This window comes from Rhamphochromis sp. 'chilingali' (genome assembly GCF_963969265.1).
Source record: "Rhamphochromis sp. 'chilingali' genome assembly, chromosome: 9".
Taxonomy (NCBI): Eukaryota; Metazoa; Chordata; class Actinopteri; order Cichliformes; family Cichlidae; genus Rhamphochromis; species Rhamphochromis sp. 'chilingali'.
This window is the reverse complement of record NC_137936.1, coordinates 825,105-842,489: the sequence shown is the minus strand read 5'-3', so window position 1 is coordinate 842,489 and position 17,385 is coordinate 825,105. Positions and strand designations below refer to the sequence as shown.

General features: G+C 43.1%; 1 protein-coding gene across 9 annotated transcripts in view; it reads left to right on the top strand.

Moving 5' to 3' along the window:
- The window catches only part of nfasca (neurofascin homolog (chicken) a), a 176,029-nt gene that overhangs the window by 49,077 nt on the left and 109,567 nt on the right, over nt 1-17,385 (top strand). For 7 of the 9 annotated variants that reach the window (XM_080890557.1, XM_080890558.1, XM_080890559.1 and 4 more), the window contains exons 1-2: nt 7,208-7,286; nt 7,410-7,485. The gene's annotated coding sequence lies outside the window, so the exon portion shown is untranslated. Of the gene's footprint in view, nt 1-7,207; nt 7,287-7,409; nt 7,486-17,385 lie in introns of those variants that run through there. The other 2 variants (XM_080890554.1, XM_080890555.1) reach the window with 1 other exon arrangement.

Below are 17,385 nucleotides of genomic sequence, written 5' to 3'. Positions count from 1 at the left end.
CTGTTTGAACTCATCATCTGTATAAAAGACACCTGTCCACAGCTTCAAACAGTCAGACTCCAAACTCCGCCATGGCCGAGACCAAAGAGCTTTCGAAGGACACCAGGAAAAGTATTGTAGACCTGCACCAGACTGGGAAGAGTGAATCTACAATAGGCAAGCAGCTTGGTGTGAAAAAATCAACTGTGGGAGCAATCATCAGAAAATGGAAGACATACAAGACCACTGATAATCTCCCTCGATCTGGGGCTCCACGCAAGATCTCATCCCTTGGGGTCAAAATGATCATGAGAACGGTGAGCAAAGATCCCAGAACCACACGGGGGGACCTGGTGAATGACCTGCAGAGAGCTGGGACCAAAGTAACAAAGGTCACCATCAGTAACACACTACAACGGCAGGGAATCAAATCCCGCAGTGCCAGACGTGTTCCGCTGCTGAAGCCAGTGCATGTCCAGGCCCGTCTGAAGTTTGCCAGAGAGCACATGGATGATACAGCAGAGGATTGGGAGAATGTCATGTGGTCAGATGAAACCAAAGTAGAACTTTTTGGTATAAACTCAACTCGTCGTGTTTGGAGGAAGAAGAATACTGAGTTGCATCCCAAGAACACCATACCTACTGTGAAGCATGGGGGTGGAAACATCATGCTATGGGGCTGTTTTTCTGCCAAGGGGACAGGACGACTGATCCGTGTTAAGGACAGAATGAATGGGGCCATGTATCGTGAGATTTTGAGCCAAAACCTCCTTCCATCAGTGAGAACTTTGAAGATGAAACGAGGCTGGGTCTTCCAACATGACAATGATCCAAAACACACCGCCCGGGCAACAAAGGAGTGGCTCCGTAAGAAGCATTTGAAAGTCCTGGAGTGGCCTAGCCAGTCTCCAGACCTCAACCCCATAGAAAATCTGTGGCGGGAGTTGAAAGTCCGTGTTGCTCGGCGACAGCCCCAAAACATCACTGCTCTCGAGAAGATCTGCATGGAGGAATGGGCCAAAATACCAGCTACTGTGTGTGCAAACCTGGTAAAGACCTATAGTAAACGTTTGACCTCTGTTATTGCCAACAAAGGTTATGTTACAAAGTATTGAGTTGTATTTTTGTTATTGACCAAATACTTATTTTCCACCCTGATTTACCAATAAATTCTTTACAAATCCTACCATGTGGATTCATGGATTTTTTTTTTTCACATTCTGTCTCTCACAGTTGAAGTGTACCTCTGGTGCAAATTACTGACCTCTGTCATCATTTTAGGTGGGGGAACTTGCACAATCGGTGGCTGACTAAATACTTTTTTGCTCCACTGTATAGCGCCAAATCACAACAAAAGTCGCCTCAAGGCGCTTCATAGATACAAAGAAAAACCCAACAATCATATGACCCCCTGTGAGCAGCACTTTGGCGACAGTGGGAAGGAAAAACTCCCTTTTAACAGGAAGAAACCTCCAGCAGAACCAGGGTCAGGGAGGGGCGGGGCCATCTGCTGTGATTGGTTGGGGTGAGAGAAGGAAGACAGGATGAAGACATGCTGTGGAAGAGAGACAGAGGTTAATAACAGATATGATTCAATGCAGAGAGGTCTGTTAATACATAGTGAGTGAGAAAGGTGACTGGAAAGGAAAAACTCAGTGCATCATGGCAGTTAATATAGTAGCACAGAGCCACGGCTCAGGGTCTGAATGAGCCTCACAGGCCTGAGTGTGCTTGAAGCTTTTTATGATTCTGAACCACAAACACGCACAAGCAGAAACGTGCTGGACTTTTATTCATATGTTGGACTTTGCTGGGCCCAGCTGGGTCCTGGAGGTGATGACTGCTCTAATACGCTGCTGTGTATTCTGGATTTAGCCTTGGCCACATTACCAGGAGTCCTCCAGTGTCTGTCAGGAGTCCCAGTCCTTGACGGGGAGTGTTGGTTATCAAACATGCTGTTGACTCTCTCTGAGGTACACTTCCTGTTACAGGGGGGTCACAGCCCATTTTATTGATACAGGCTCACATACTGGATCTGCTGACATGCTGAGAGAGTGTGTGTTGATGGGAGCTTCCAGTTTCAGCTTCCCTGGTGTATACAGGGAGAGGACAAGCATAGATGCACAAACATAAGATTCATTTAACAAGTGTTTTTTTAATTTGCAACCCTCCAACCAGCAGTTTGTAATGAGTCAGAGTGTATGTGTGTGTACTCTCTCTGTGCCCAGGGTGAGGTCTGTCCTGACAGGACACAGTTAGGTGTGTGTGCATTCCCCTCACCGTGGCACAGAGTGACCGGAGTCTGGTTGGGTTCAGCTCCTCAGGCACCATCAGGTCTGGTTTTCTCAGCACAGGAGCTAAGAGTCTGTGATTGGATGTTTTTGCTAAAAGCATCAGAAACAGCTCGAGGCTGGTTGGCTGCTTAAGAAGCAGCGATGGGGGAAAGGATGCTCCGCTGTTCTCAGGGCATCTGTTTAATGATATGCGAGGGTCATGTCACAGCCAGCAGCCGTTTGGATGGGAGCTCATTGATTTTTCTGGGGGTGTGGCAGCAGACAGGCGAGGGCTGAAAATAGAGGCTGAGGTCAGGAGGCCAAACACACACACACACACACACACACACACACACACACACACACACACACACACACACACACACACACACACACGCACAGCCCTCAGGTCAGTTTAAACTCTGTTGGAGGGTGGGGGGTTTGGGGTCTTCTTCTCTTTTGCCCAGCCCCATCCCTCCTCCTCCTCCTCTGTGGTCTCTCATCATTAGCTGCAGCACCACTTCACAGCGTTCTTCTTCTCATGTTCCAAGCTCACATATTAGATTCAGTGGTTTTCTTGTTTTGCTTCAACATTAGCTGGAGTTGTGGATATTTGCTAACTATAATGTTAACTATATTTAAAGTGAATAAATACTCACAAACACTTGCCGACTTTCTAAATGCTGCTGCTCTGGAGAACTGTTTTTGTCATGTAATTGGATTACACCTTAAGACCTGGCCATGTTGGGTGTCCCACCCCAAGGCACACAAGGCTCGTGACTAGGGCTGGGTATTGTTCGATTTGATTCGATTTGAATCGGGGAAATTTTGCCTGAGTCAGAAATATTATAATTTTGATCACGTATCAGCACATTTCCATATTTTTGTATCTATAAAAAGAAAGCTGACACATGTGAGACTTTATCAAAGGTGTGAGCATCACAGCAGAGGCCTTTGTGTCAAAGTGACTGAGGATAAAACAGAAAAACATGAAGGTGATTTTCCTGGTCTGGATTTTATAAAAATATTCTGCAGTACATCAAAAACTAAAGAAAACCATTAATCAACACTTGAACGTTACCTGATGCATCTCATGTGAAGCAGAGCAAAGTGGCAGAGGTTTGATTACAGACACAGCTGAGCGTTTTGCAGTAATGCATTTTGCATAATTTTAAAGTGTTTAAATTTGATTTGGGAAACTGTTCTTGAAGTACAGAGAGAGAGAAGGTGGAAGCAAAACAGCAAAGCTAAGAGGGAATTCATGACGATGTTTACGTGAAGCGTAGTTTGGATCTTCTTTTGCTGCTGGTTCAGTCAATATTGTTTGGAGAGAGATCAAACCTGCAGCTTCAGAATCAGCGCCAAAAGGACGTAAACACAAAGCGTGGAGCCGCCGACGCATCAGCATCAGCGAGCTGTCGCTTTCAGCCCCGACCGTGTCCGTGCCGTCGGTGAGAAAGCCACATGTCACTAGGGCTGCCACAAACGATTATTTTGATAGTCGACTAGTCACCGATTATCTTTGCGATTAGTCGACTAATCAGATCATCATCCATTGGACGTACAGCGTACAGCTTATTGCACCAGCAGCATCTGGTCTTATATAACTATCATTAGCTTACAGCTTGAAGTGTTTGTGCTAACTAAAAATAAAGACAAGATGATAGTTTATTAATTTTTAATGAAATTTGCAGATTGTTTCGGTGAAGTTTAATAAACTCCTTGCTTTCTAAAATATAACAGGACACCGGAGTAAATTCTGGAGCATCTCACACTTCTGATAATCAGCTGTCTGCTTGACGTTTATTCAGTGTAAAAACTTTAATCTCAGCCAAACCGATTTACTCAGGAACAAATAAAATAATAAAGAAAGCCAAACAACAACATTGTTAAGTTATCTAAGTGACTTATATATATGTTTAACCTGACTAGCGAAAGACGGCGGTGGGTTTGAAAACGATTTGCCGGGAGTCCGGTGTTCTCACGGCTCTAGTTAGCCTTGCCCCCGCCTAGCTAACGAGCTAGTGGGTAACAGACGTCTCCGAAAACGTCGGAGCACTTTTGAAAATATGTGGTGTCCTGATAAACTGAGCAGATATTTGAGGTTTACACAGCTACATTCTCGCCTGAACATATGTTAAACGTTTATTTTGTGACCCAGAAAGAATAATAAGAGTAAAGTTAAAACTAACTAGCTGCCGCCATTGTTGACAGCTGCGCTATGAATTCTGGGACACTGCTTCTTCTTCTTCGGGGTTTAACGGCAGCTGGCATCCTTGTACATGCAGTGCTGCCATCTTCTGTTTCAGTCCGTTATTACACTCTTAAATCCTACTACTCATTCCTGCGTCCTTTGTGATCTTACAAAGCTTCAAACGACGCGTCGACTATTAAATTAGTTGTCGACGATTTTAATAGTCGACATAATCGTGGCAGCCCTACATGTCACTGAGTCTCTGTGCAGAATCCGTGTTCCTGCTCTCATTTACTGTTTTAGCTGTTTGGTGGTTGTTGAAATTTTGTGAGGTTTATCCTGAGATTCTGGCGTTTCGGGCAAAATTAATTGATATTAATTGAATATAATTCGATATCACGTTATCCAAGCTAGAATCGATTCCCTCAGGGGTGCAACTGAAAAATAAAACAACAGAGAGGGGCAGGAACGCATTACAAGGAACACATCTCTGTAACCTGATTACTTTTTCATGTAACAAGCAAGGGATTACAATTGCAAAAAAGTAATTAGATTACTGTTACTTTCCCGTAAGTTGTCTTATTTTAAGCTCGTCTGTTTACAATGGATATAACTTGTACGTATCTTATTTGTGCAGATAATTATGTTGTGGTGTGTTACATACATTCCCTGTGTAGGTACCTCTTAAGTCTAGTTCATCTTCTTCTCTTGTCTTAAAAGAATCTGAATGTAAAAACTTACATCCTGCCGATGGAGAGATGCCAAACTGCTAACAGTGACAATAAAGATCTGATTCATGGGCTGCGATCACCAAATGATGTAACCCGATGCGACGACAGGGGGCTGGACCTTTGTGAGCTGCTGGAAGCTGGGGGTGAACTAGCTGTAGTGAAATCGCTGTGATTACATCAGAATATGAAATGAGGAAACTGTTGAAAGCTGGGCGGGGCTTTGTGTCTCTGCAGCCTACGGGCTCACAGAGGGAAACACAACAGTGGACTGCTCTCCCACTGCCTGCAGATGGATTTTCACTTGTTAATCATCTCACGAGTCACTGTGATTTGGACCACAGAGAGTTGCTGCTTCAGTTTGCTCTGCCCTGCCTACTGAGAAACCTGACACCGGCTCATTTGCATACCAACAGTGATTGGATGTTGAGCTGGGGGGCAGGATCTCTGCCGAGTGCTGTGTGAGCCTGCGCACAAACAGAGTGAGTGAGAGGTGAAACCATCTCATTTGTGCCTTTTCCAGTGGATTTTTCAGCCACTGTAGTAAATCCTGTCCATATTCAGTTTGTGGGTAATGGTTATTTATTTCTCAACTTCTAAAAGTTTGATTTACGGGGGCCCCTGCCCCCAGTGTAGAGCGGCCCAGCTTCCAGCTGTGCTTCATCAATAGAGATTGACAGACCACGTGACTTTCGCGCATTGCATGCCGGGAACTCGTGGCAAAACAATCCAAGTACTGCATCAAATGCAAGCATTTGCAGCAACACAAAACGTTCATTCTTCGGTTCCAATAAATTCTTGCTTTTTCTTTGCCCCCCAAAAAGGTTCTGTACAAAACGAAGGAGAACAATGCCGGTCCGTACAAAGACAGACTTGATGAAAAGTCAAAGATACGAGGAAAAAAATCAAACCAGTGAAAGTGTTAGATCCTTACGAGCACACAGAGTGGACAAAAGACGTTAGCGTGCTGCCCAACTTTCACCACGCTCATATTTATAATTATACACTCATGAAGTTTAGTAACTTCCGGTCACTGCAACAAGCCCAGGTACAGTTTACCGACGGATGGGTGCAGGACCTTGAAATGCACCGTGTAGAAAGTAAAGACCATCGTACGTATCATAAGTTTACCAGTCTCACAAATCGTCGTCATAAATACACATTCGTTAACAGCTTATTAATAGGACCTTTGAGCTCAACGGTAATTAATTAGTAGTGGAAATAATTTCTGGTAGCATCACAGAAATGTAGCAGTGACAATAATATTGTATGCTGTAATCGCACTGGACAATTAGTGATACAAAACAACTGTTTTATCCTGTGAATAAAAGTATATGTTTTTGTCAATGTACCATAATAACAGAAGCGAAACACAATATTGTGTCAGGACAATTTACTATTTATGCACAATAAACAAAGGAGCATAGCGCGACCATTTCTGTTCAGCGCCAGACTTGCTTGTAACCTATATCACCAATTATGTTATGAAAATGACGCATTAACTACAACAGCAGACTGACCTTTGTGTAAATGCTTGGAGCAGACTAACCTGTGAGCTGGAGTGTTCTGGGACGTTATATTTGGTCTTTGAATGGCTGCAATCCAGGCCATCCGTCTGTTACTTCGGAAACATGGCTGAACAATTTCTCTTCAACGACGTAATCCGATAACAACCGATCTCTTTACCCGTCGGCTTCCCGTGGCTGTCATGTGACCGGCTATTGCAGTTAATAACACAACAGCTTCTTGCCATTTTTGTGTTTCTTTTTATCGCTGTGTAACTGATTTCAATTGAAAGTACCTCTTGCCACGAGTTCCCAGAATCCTTTGCGGTTTTACCCCTGAATGACGTCACATTTTCAATCTCTATAGGAAAATTCAGATAAGCCTGAACTAACTGAGGGGGCTTCCTCGGCTGTACTACATGCACAGAGAAGTGTGTGTGTGTGTGTGTGTGTGTGAAACTCATTAATAATGTATGAGGTGGGATGGGAATGAGAGGGGGCGGCGACAGATGGGGCATCAGTGTGTAACACAGAGAGAAAGCCTGAGGAACAGTGAGCCTCACACAGAATGAGAGAACGGGACAGAAAGGAGCAAATACATTCATGGGTAGAGTACAGCATCGCCCCCATTTTTTATACTGCCATCTTTTATCTTTGTGGCCTTACTCTGTATTTGCCTGACAGTTGCTTAGTCTTTGTTTTCTCTCTTTTTTCCCTTTGGATGCTAAAGGATTGATGGAGATGGAGAGACAGCGTAGTCACCCAGCACTGCTGTACACCTGGACAAAAGAGCTGCACTGACAGAGGTACTCATGTTGTACTGTTTCTGTGTGTTTGTGTAGTTAGACAGCTTGATCTTTTCACTCAAAGGCCAGAATATCACAGTGATAATAACCACAGCAGCGTGACTCAGAATCTGTCACATCATGTGGATAAATGGCAGATATTTAATCACCAACTTTCCACAAAGACAAGTCTGTACTGCAATACTACTATTTCAAAAGAAACTGTGTGTAAGACACTAGTGGCTGAACTGTTATTCTAATGCTTCAAAGGTTACAATCTTTGTCAATAACTCCATATTTTGGAGTCTCACCTCACATTAATCAGCCTAGTATCAGCCTTAAAACAGAAACCTGTGTGCGATAGGAAGCTTGCACCCTGTGTGAATGAATGTTGTAGTGCAGCCTGTTGTAGGAATTCTTTCTTGTTCCATGGGACGAGGCTCGGGTAAGCCTGGTGCTCAATATCAGTGTGAACGCTGCGTAGCTGCAGACGTGATCATTTCATACAGTTATGTCTGATATTTTTTGTCCACAAAAGTGTTATCTGCCTTTTGCTTTTGTTTTTAAATGCCTTTATATTTGTTGTTTCAATGATGATTCCGACTGCTGACGGTGAAACGAGGAGACAGTTACACACACACACCTTTGTTTTTACTAATTAGTTAGGACATTGACATGATACTGTCCCTAGACCCTTACCCTGAACCTAACATCACCTAACTGTCACACCACGCCTAAAACCACATTTTTATCTGCAAAAGTGACTGTTGGTCCCTACAAGTATAGTAGCATGCAAATTTTTGGTCGTCACACACACACACACACACACACACACACACACACACACACACACACACACACACACACACACACACACACACACAGCTATATTCTGTGCTGTGTATTACTGAAGTGTCTTTGAGCAAGATACTGAACCACAGATTGGCCCCAGTCCATCCATCAGAGTGAGTGGCAGTGATTGCAGTCAAAACAGAGTAAAGCACTGAATGTGAATGTGTGATTGTGTGTTATAGAGTGCTTTGTGTGCTCAGTAAAGCATCGTTGACCAACAGTAAAGTGAACCATTGTTCTGACTAGGGCTGGGCCATATTATACCGTTCACGGTGATACTGGTATAATGTTAGGCAACGATAGGAAAATGAAATATCGCGATAGAATATGAGTAAAACGCGCATGCGCAGTGCCTTTGTTTTCGTACGCACATGGCCGATTGTTGAGTGAAACAGATGAACCAGAATTGGTTTGTAAAAATGGTGCAACTTCCGTGATGTGGAACTGGTTTGGTGTTTGTCCGTCAGATACACGACAAAGCACATTTTTTTGCAGAACATACAAGCGGCCGTTGTTATTGTCGTATTTGTCGGACTAAGATGCTCTTAAATCTGGGAGTAATCTGGGTCCTAAACTCCGTATCTTCAGGTCAAACAACACTGCAGCATCACTTAGAGTTAAAAACTGTCTAAATTCTTTCATCTTTAATAAAACGATCAGCATTGCTGCTTTACCAGGTGTAACTATGAAGTTTAACTTCCAGGCATCCATGAAAACAAAATTTATTACATTTAAGGAGTTAGAAGTTAGCAGGAAGCTAGCGGAAGTTAGCTCGCTAGTTTCACTAGTTACCTAAGCATGATATAGCATGTTCTGACTGAGAGATTTCTGAAAAAATCAAACGTACAGCTCTGCTATCACTTCCAACATAAATGAAGACAGGAAACTAAACAGCAGTGACGTTTGTAGGGTTACTGAAGTTGGGCTAGCTGGTATATAATGATGTGCTACGTGATCGCTAGCGACACAGCTATGTTAGCATAACATAAACAGTGAAGCTGGAGGACGAACACTAACACTTTTCCACTTATAAAAGTTAACGTGAAGGTTCCTGATGGTTAGAGACAAATGCAATCGCATGGCAGGATGCTGTAAACGGACCAAACTTCAGTCAGGAGAACAACTGAGATAATCCATCCACAATACGAGGTTAGTCATTAATATACTGCAACAACATGGGAATAGAGCAGCTGCCAGAGAATTCAACATTAATGAATCAATGGTACAGAAGTGGAGGAAGCAAGAAGAATGAGTTTAATAAAGTTTGATTTATCTGACTGCTTTGTTTCGCTTAATGTGCCTTATAATCCCGTGCACCTTATGGTCCGAAAAATACGTACTGCACACTGCAGTTTAATGTTGCACAGCACCTCTTTTTAACTTCAGTGGATATTATACATGGTTATGCTCAGGATATGTCAGCCCATTTCTACTGGAAATGCCTTTTGGTTAAACTTTCAGCAAGGAATTTGCATTTGCACTGTTAGATTTTTACAAAGCTTTAATGTACATAAAAACCAGCTGCTTGTTTAAGTGAAAATAAATGGAAGGTTGTCTTTTTGCGCTGGTAAAGTTGTGGAGTTGTATTTTGTCTCGCACCAATTATATCGTCAGTTATATTGTTATCGCAAATGTTCAAATATATATCGTGATCAATATTTTTGGCCATATCACCCTGCTCTAGTTCTGACCGTGGTTCACTCAGTTCAATTCAGTTTTATGTACTGTATATATCACCAAATCACAACAACAGGTGCTGCGTGGTGCTTTATATTTTAAGGTTAGGACTCTACAATAACACAGAGAAATCATAGAAATCCCTCTGATGCTGAAAAACTAGTTCATGCATTTATTACTTCCAGGCTGGACGACTGTAATTCATTATTATCAGGATGTCCAAAAACTCGCTGAAAAGCCTTCAGCTAATCCAAAATGCTGCAGCAAGAGTCCTGACAGGGACTAGAAAGAGAGAGCAGATTTCTCCTGTTTTGGCTTCCTGTTAAATCCAGAATTCAAAATCCTGCTCCTCACATACAAGGTCTTAAATAATCAGGCCCCATCTTATCTTAATGACCTTGTAGTACCATATCACCCTATTAGAGCACTTCGCTCTCGCTCTGCAGGCCTACTTGTTGTTCCTAGAGTATTTAAAAGTAGAATGGGAGGCAGAGCCTTCAGTTTTCAGGCCCCTCTTCTGTGGAACCAGCTTCCAGTTTGGATTCAGGAGACAGACACTATCTCTACTTTCAAGATTAGGCTTCAAACTTTCCTTTTTGCTAAAGCATATAGTTAGGGCTGGACCAGGTGACCCTGAATCCTCCCTTAGTTATGCTGCAATAGATGTAGGCTGCCGGGGATTCCCATGATGCACTGGGTGTTTCTTCTTCACTCACCTTTTTTTTCACTCATTAGGTGTTAATACACACTTCTGCATTCAGTTAATAGTAATTATTAATCTCTGGCTCTCTCCCTTCACACTGACCAGTCGCAGCAGATGGCCCCGCCCCTCCCTTATCCTGGTTGTGCTGGAGGGTTCTTCCTGTTAAAAGGGAGTTTTTCCTTCCCACTGGCGCTTGCTGTGATTGTTGGGGTTTTCTTTTCTTCTTTGTATTATGGTTGAGTCTTGACCTTACAACACAAAGCACTTTGAGGGAACACTTGTAGTGATTTGGTATTGCATAAATAAAAGGGAATTCAGTTGAACTGAAGATTGAATAATAATGTTCTTGCAGTTTACTAAACAGTTGCATGTAATTGCAGCCAAACATTGATACCAAGTAGAAATGATGCTTTAAAAAGTGAAGTTGCACAGTCAACTCCACACTGCTGCAGTCAGCAGTTATTTCCACATGGTCTCTTCTCGATCATCTTCCACTAATGTCAGCAGGAACAACTCATCAAGACATTTTGTATAAATAAATCACACGAGAACATTTATATGATGTGGGATGCTAACGTAATACTACTGTGGCACTACAAAAATGTGTCATATAATGATCACGTCAGGAATGGTCTTCAAACCATCAGGTAAGAGTCGGCTAACCAACTGTGTCTGAAAATCACAGTTCTTAATGAACTAAACAGCAGCAGCATTAAAGATACAGGGTAAGGCTAGGGCCATGAGTGTGAGACATCGTCTGCTGTGTTTGTCTTATTACAATCAGGTATTTTGTCATTTCAAGCAAAACAAAGCAGATGTTCATAAAGCAACGTCACACACTTACTGCTGATGAGAGCATCGACCACATTACAGTCTAAAGCAGCCGTCCCCACCCCCGGGCTGCGAGAGTTGAGGCTCGGGTGTGAAATGTATGGTTTCCAGGGGGTTTATCGTTAACTCGGTTTCCCTGGGTCTTTCCCCCTGCGTTATGAATAACGTTCTGGTTTTTTTTCTTTGGTGGCAAAGAAAAACTAAATCAAGTCATCGCCCCCAACTATACCCAGGTGTGAGCGCCTCGGTGCAGAGAAACAAGCACAGGGCTCTCATCGATTTAGCATTACGGTGAAGTATATATTTTCATGTACTTTATATTTGTTTTGTAGGTGCATCTTATCTTGAAAGAAATATGTACCCGTTACCATAGCGACCAGAGAGCATTAAGGGGCAGAGAGGAGGACGTTACCGTCAGTGTTGGCGCGTTTCAGCAGCACGCTGCTAACAGACAGTGAATTCACGTTTACTGTTATATTTACAGAATACCGCCGCGGTTCTCTCGGTCGTATCGTTTTGTTGTTGCATTTGTCCGCCACACCTTAAAGGCCGCTCCGTGACGGTCTGACATTAAACCGTCCGTGGAGCACAAGAGGCTGCGCACCGCTGGTTTAAAGAGAGCACATCAGACCATAACTGCTGTGAATGAAGCACATCTTAGTAAATATATTTAAGTACAACCCAACAAACACACACATGCTGGGCGATGACTGATGTGCACACAAGACAACAGTCAATATTTTTCTGATCATCTGTGGCAGACAGACTAGTATATGTGTGTGTGTGTGCGTGTGTGTTGATGCAGGGGATGGACAGTGTGTGGGCGTGGCAGAAAAGCAAACGCACACACACAAACTCGGGCGCACACATAAACACATACAGTACTTCCTTTGTTCGGGAGCATTGTTGAAGAAGAGGTTAATGCACCCAGAGAGCAGAAAGGAGAGAAAGTCTAATGGACAATGACGGGCCTTTCACTGCAAATATTTGGTCTCATGCTAACCACCGCCCATCCCCCCTCGCTCTTTCTCCACCCCCTCCTTTCATGGCCAAAGGGACAAGATCAGAACAAATTGTCACTGTGTGATCAGGACTCCAAAGAACAATGCTCAAAGACGTCACATACAAATCGTGCTCTTAACGGGATGCAGAGGAACGTGTGTCTGCTTTCAGTTTACTACTGTAGGTTCTTGTTGTGTGTACATCACAAGTTACAGGCTTTTCAGGGACCCAGAGGGCCTGTGTGACAAACGAAGCTGCCTTTGACCTCGTCCTGTCACAACAGGTAGCTCCACGTGTTTTCATTTGGCAGATTTTACACCACGTGCTCTGATGCACTCCAAAAGTGGATTTGTATCTCCAGCTGAAACCACTCAATTATGGAGCCACATATTTCCTTGTTACCTAATACAACTACAAAGGAGATTACACAAGCTGTGATTATATACAGAGGGCTGTAGTGTGTCTTTACTAATCGTCACTGACAGTATCAGTCAGAGCTGGAACCATATCACCATGTTCATACTCTCTGGCTGTGCTTCTCCGTGCTGCATCAGTTTAGTCCTGGCATACAGCTAAATCTGCTCGTTACCTGTACAGGTGTGTGTAGACAGTGGGGCTGGATGAGTACTCATCAGCAAAATATGCTTTGAATAAAAAAACCTATATCTGTGTCTTTGTACTGGTGTAGCTGAACGTAATGGTACGAGTCATACACCAGCTTTATGTCTATGAAAAACAACACACGCACAAGGTTTGTCGTTATCAGTAGCATTAGCACAGCTAGCTGTTCCTCCACAGTACAGCTGGTATACTCACTCGTTCACTAAAACACTGCGTGCTGTATACTTGCAGTGTATCTGGAAGAGGAGCTGGTGGCTACACACTGCAGCAAGTACTGCACTCATGTTAACACCATGTCAACCCCTCCCTCCAGCTCTAATGGTTCACCCCACTGACAGTGGGTAATCAGGGAATTCCCATCAGGTGAACATCATTAGTCCGTAATCATGTGTGCACTCCATCTGGCCTTCAGGAAGTTGACCTTAAGAAGAGACAGTGGTTAGTGGACTTCAAAATAAAAGCATAACAAAACCAAAACTTCCTATCAGACATTGTGAGTGTGTGCTTCACCTTAGTGAGGAGAAGCTTCACAATGTCCCAGCATTCTGTTAGAGGGTACAGTATATAATGCATTGTATTATATAGTGATCTATGTATTTATCAGATAAAAGATATAAAGTGTTTAGAAATGTGATGAAGTCAGTATCATCCCCCCCTTCATCTATTAGCACTGTAACAACACACAACAACCTGTTTTTGTGGGTCACCTAACAACATGACCACATGAAAGGCACGTCGTGCATCTGCACTCTCCACATCCTGCCCTGCTGTTAGTTAGGACAGGTGATGATGTGCTAGAAAACCTCTTCAGTGAGGGTTTAATGTATGGCCTTATTGTTGTGCCACTATTCTGAGCGCACGTAAAAAATGTTTGAGCGCACGTAAAAACATTTGCAGGTGCAAGTGTTGTATTTTGAGGAGAAATTTATTTTGAGCGAAGAAAAGCTGAATTTGAGTGAACAAAATTCATTCCTGCGTGCAAAAAATGTATTTCAGTGTTTGCTATTATCCACACACACACACACACACACACACACACACACACACACACACACACACACACACACTCACACACACACTCACACACACACACACACACACACACACACACACACACACACACACACACACACACACAACAGCAGCCCCTCTCGCTCAGTTTTTGCATTTGCGCTCACTCGCAATGTGTCGTGTCAGTCGCGCTCTCAACATTTCTGCCCGTGCGCGCTCAACTCTTTCTCTACACCGTTATATTTGTGCCACAAAACCAGCCAATCACAGACTTGGATGCAAAAATATCTGATTGGCTGGTCTGGTCTCCAATCAGCTCGAAATGACGAAATGCAATATCCCAGAATGCATTTCATCCAAAACTCAAACGAGGCAGTGGCGGAGGAACACAGAGGGGCGGAGTTTGAAATATTATTCTTTCTGGGTCACAAAATAAACTTTTGAGATATTTTCATGTGAGAATGTTTCTGTGTAAACATCAAATATCTGCTCGATTCATCAGGACATCACATATTTGCAAAGTTGCTCTAACCTTTTCAGAGATGCATGTTACCCACCAGCTGACCGCACAGCTGGACTGGCCATTGGGCATACCGGACATTTGCTCGGTGGGCTGATGGTGATTTTTCATTTTTATGTTTGTGTGTTTTTCTTTGTAACGGTATAAACAATGAAAGGTGGTGGATTAGCCAGTTGGTCATGATCAACTCTGGGCTGGACCAATTACAACACATCTGTATTGAGAGGAAAAGGAACGCGATTCGTCCCGGACTTCAGCTACAATGAAAAAGACACAAAGCTGGAGTTATTCTGTCCTCTCCTGTTGCTACTTCAATCCTGAAACTGATCAATGAGCAGCTGATTGTCTCTCTTGTTTATCGCCCACTTTGAGCCAGAAAGAGGAAACCAGTGGATGTCGCACTAAACAGCAGCACGTTTAAGTTTGATCAGCTGTTGTTAGAATTTATTTTATATTAATTTCTAGTATCAGCTGATGTTTGCTGGAGCCACAGCTGTAAAGCTGCTGGTCATGATATCGGTGTGGAAACATGAAGGTGATACAAATCATACATATATACCAACAACAGTGTACATCACTGTCACCACGGCGTTTGTTTTAGTTCAAAGGCTTTATGGTTTTTCCTGTAACACCTGGTGGTGGTTTTGTCAGTTCAGCCTTTTATATTATGTTTAACCCGAGTGACCCGGTCAGCTGGTGGGTAACAGGCATCTCTGAAAACATCAGAGCACTTATGCAAATATGTGATGTCCTGATGAATCGAGCAGGTATTTGAAGTTCACACAGAAACATTCTCACATGAAAATATCTCAAAAGTTTATTTTGTGACCCAGAAAGAATAATATTTCAAACTCCGCCCCTCTGTGTTCCTCCGCCACTGCCTCGTTTGAGTTTTGGATGAAATGCATTCTGGGATATTGCATTTCGTCATTTCGAGCTGATTGGAGACCAGACCAGCCAATCAGATATTTTTGCATCCAAGTCTGTGATTGGCTGGTTTTGTGGCACAAATATAACGGTGTAGAGAAAGAGTTGAGCGTGCATGGGCAGAAATGTTGAGAGCGCGAGCGACACATTGCGAGTGAGCGCAAATGCAAAAACTGAGTGAGAGAGTGTGTGTGTGTGTGTGTGTGTGTGTGTGTGTGGATAATAGCAAACACTGAAATACATTTTTTGCACGCAGCAATGAAGTTTGTTCACTCAAATTTAGCTTTTCTTCGCTCAAAATAAATTTGTCCTCAAAATGCAACACTTGCACCTGCAAACTTTTTGTTTACGTGCGCTCAGAATAGTGGCACAAAAATAACGCCATACTAATGCAGAGGTGACCAAGGGGGCCTGGGGCTGCACCAATAGCATTAACTCATTTCTGCTCAGTATTTTCTGTTTCTACATTGCTACTGGTAAGAGTAGATGTCATACTTAGACAATGAAAAGATAAAGGAAGTATAGTAAAATCATTATTTAATCAGCAGAAATCATTCTGAACCAAATCTGCATGTTTTTGCCAAAAACGTAGAACTCCTATGTTGCTCGTAGTTTAATTACGTGCATCTGCATCAGTCTTTGGTTTAGCGTGAGCTGGCATCTATCAGAGCTAGCTAACTGTTCGCTTGCACACAAATCTAACCTTGCAAATAAAAACCAGGAAGCCTAATAAGGGGAGTTTATCAGAGAGTGTTTGGAGGCTGAAATGTGACAAACTGCTTGATATATACTTGCACATATTTGCATATATACTTGAATGCAGAAAACTACTAGAAAACAGGTCAGGCATAGCAAAGGGGTAGGTTGTGATGCAGCAGCTGGGGCAGTGCCCCAGGGCCCAGACGGCACAAGCCCAAACTGACCCTGCCTCCACATTAATCAGCATGCTTACATATTCAGTGCATTAGGTTCAAGTTGCTTACCTTATTCATGCAGTACACATTTTCTTTAACTATTGAGTAAGACAAAGATGTGATGGGTGAGTCATTTGGATTTCTGTAATGAAATATAATTACCACTTATGTGTTGAAAATATGCAGTCCCAGTGTAGTGTGGTTGTGATATATGTACATGGCTGATGCTGTGTGAGGACCTGTGGCTTCCTCTGTATGTCGCAGGCTTATAGACTTTAGTGAGGCTGACTCAGTGCTGGGCTTGTAGCTTCATAGATGCTTCACAGAACGATGCTATTGGTATTACTGATTACTTTTATATCGTGTTATTTTGAGTGTATGTGTGCTTTGTCTGCAGCTCCAACAGCCCCACAGTATTTTATAATCACATACATACATGTGGGCACATCTTACTAACTCACCATGGTCACCACAGTGCCAGAGGAAGACTGGCTGTTAGAGGCCAGCTCACACACACACATTTAACCCCATTTTGCTGGAGGAAAAAAACACAAATGGAGGGAGGGGGACCTGCGGAAATTAAATTTGGTAATGGTGTAATTATGCCAGACAAATGACAACTGTGTGCATGTCCATGTGTCTGTGTGAGGCTGCAGAGCAGATCAGACGTAGCAGAATGGCTTTATTAGCCACAGTAACCTCAAGGCAGATGGGGCCATGCTGGCAAATTAGGCCTGGTGGACATGTTCACAGAGCAGCACACACACCGCTCTGCTTTTACTCTGACCTTCAGATACTGGCTTTTTTACTGCTTCTCTTTATTTGTTATTGTCTAGTTTTATCTCACTGAATGCTCTAACACA